General features: G+C 41.0%; 1 protein-coding gene across 10 annotated transcripts in view; it reads left to right on the forward strand.

The window, feature by feature from the left end:
- The window catches only part of LOC125027731 (multiple C2 and transmembrane domain-containing protein-like), a 145,782-nt gene that overhangs the window by 84,388 nt on the left and 58,894 nt on the right, over positions 1–2,500 (forward strand). The gene's annotated exons all lie outside the window — the stretch shown is intronic.

Genomic DNA, 2,500 nt, shown 5'->3' on the forward strand with positions numbered 1-2,500 from the left:
AGCTAATTGGCTGTTCATCACCTTTTGACGTTGTTAGGAGGCCGGTGGGCGGTGTTGGAGTTCTAAATTCTTCCTGAATTATTAATCGATGGGAAATTATCTTGGATTATCACGTTTCCTTTCTGTCGTTAGTTAGTTTTTTGTGTTATTTTTTTTGTTTGTTTGTTTCTTACCATATCTATCTTTCTCTCTCTCTCTCTCTCTCTCTCTCTCTCTCTCTCTCTCTCTCTCTCTCTCTCTCTCTCTCTCTCTCTCTCTCTCTCTCTCTCTCTCTCTCTCTCTCTCTCTCTCACTCTCTCTTCTCTCTTCTCCTCCTTCTCCTCCTTCTCCTTCTCCTTCTCCTCTTTCTCCTTCTCCTTCTCCCTCTTGCTCTCGCTCTCGCTCTCCCTCTCCCTCTCCTGCTTCTCACTTTTTATTGCCAATTTTTTTTTATTCTATTCTGAAACATACGCGGGGGCAACTTGTATTCAATTTTCCAAGTTTCCAAAAGTTATTTGTTGATTAATTTAAAATGCATTTTGCCTTTGTACGAATTTGCAATATACCACAGGCATGGTTCTAGCAAATTTATATAGAATGTATGTGTGTGTGTGTGTGTGTGCGTGCGTGCACGTATGCGCGTATGTATATATGTATGCATGTGCGTATATATATATATATATATATATATATATATGTGTGTGTGTGTGTGTGTATGTGCGTATATATATGTGTGTGTATATACGTATGTATATATGTAAGTATGTGCGTATGTATGTATGCATATATATGTATATCTATGCCAATGTTTATATAAGTACATTATATAATGATAATACACGCACATATATTCTTGCCAACGCTCACATGCATTCATATCTGTATATGCGCGCGCGCGCGTCACTCTCAGCCGCCAGCAGTGACCAGGGATGCGAGTGCGAGTGCGAGGCAATGGACTTGGTATTAATAACTCCTCCTGCCTTTGCTTCACCGACTCGCGTGTCAGGGGGGAGGGGGAAGGGGGGAGGTGCAGGTCTTATACCTCCAGGGTTTTCTCCTCTCTCTCGGAATACAAAAGGAAAACACTTAGGGCGAATGAACACTGTATTAAAGGTGCAATACGGTGTTGTTGTGTTTTTGTTTTCGTTTGTTTTATTTTAATTTTATTTGTCTTTTTTTTTTTTTTTTTTTACAAGGTTTTATTTATCGTTCTTTTTCTTACTCCCTTCTTCTTCTCTTCCCTTTTCTTCCATTCTCTTCCCTTCTCTCCATTTCCCTTCCCTTCCTTTATCTGCATTTCCCTTACTTTCCCTTCCCTTCTCTTCCATCCCTTCCCTTACTTTCTCTTCTCTTCTCTCCTCTCCTCTCCCCTTCTCTTTTGCTTCCTATTCCTACTTCTCCCACTTCTCCTCGGTCTTGTTATCTCCCCACTCATTTCCTCTCAAGTACCTTCACTCATCTTCCTCTCCCTCCTCCCCCCCCCCCTCCCCTCCTTCCCCTTCCTCCTCCCTCTTCCCTCCCCCTTCCTCCCTCTTCCCTCCCCCTTACTCCCCCTTCCCTCCCCCTTCCTCCCTCTTCCTCCCTCTTCCTTCCCCCTTCCCTCCTTCCTATCCCCCCTTCCTCCTCCTCCCTCCATATCCCTCCTCCCCCCTCCATCTCCCTCCTCCTTCCTCCTTCTTCCCTCCCCCTTTCCCCTCCTTCCTATCCCCCCCACCTTCCTCCTCCTCCCTCCATCTCCCTCCTCCTCCCCCGTCGCGTTCCTATTTTCGTAAAGATAATGAATTCCTCTCGGTGCAACAGCTCATGAAAAAGTAACAAAATATGAAATAGACACAGTGCTCTTCCGGGCTGTGTTTGTTATTGTTTTTGTAGTTGCAGAGATGGCGACTGTAACGATAATAACAGTAATGGGCATGATAGCAGTTAGTAGTTATGGCTAACCAGGTGATATATCTTCTTTTTAATAATTTAGCATTATTGATATGAAAAAAAAAAAAGAAATATGAGTATTCCCAAGCTAAACAAAAACGTAGAAACTATAATAATGATAAGACTATTAAAAAAACAAAAAAACACACACACACACACACACACAATAAAGGCAGTAATTCTATCAAACAGACACAATATTGATCCGGTAGCGTTACAGAGGAACAGGGAGGGGGGGAGGGGGGGGCTGATAATGTATGGGTGAGGGCAAGAGACCTGCGTTTTGGTAGGGAATGTTGCCTGTTGTTTTTGCTGTTGTTATTATTATGAATTGTTTTTATTTCTTATCATTGCGAATTGTTTTTGTTATTATTGCGAATTGTCTTTGTTATTCTTGTTATTGCGAATTGTTTTTGTTATTATTTTTCCGAATTGTTTTTGTTGTTATTATTGCGAATTGTTTTTGTTTTTATGATTGCGAATTGTTTTTGTTGTTCTTATTGCGAATTGTTTTTGTTCTTTTTATCGCGAGTTGTTTATGTTGTTATTATTGCGAATTGTTTTTATTGTCAGTTGTTTTTATTATAGTTAT

Source organism: Penaeus chinensis, chromosome 8 (assembly GCF_019202785.1).
Source record: "Penaeus chinensis breed Huanghai No. 1 chromosome 8, ASM1920278v2, whole genome shotgun sequence".
NCBI classification, from domain to species: Eukaryota; Metazoa; Arthropoda; class Malacostraca; order Decapoda; family Penaeidae; genus Penaeus; species Penaeus chinensis.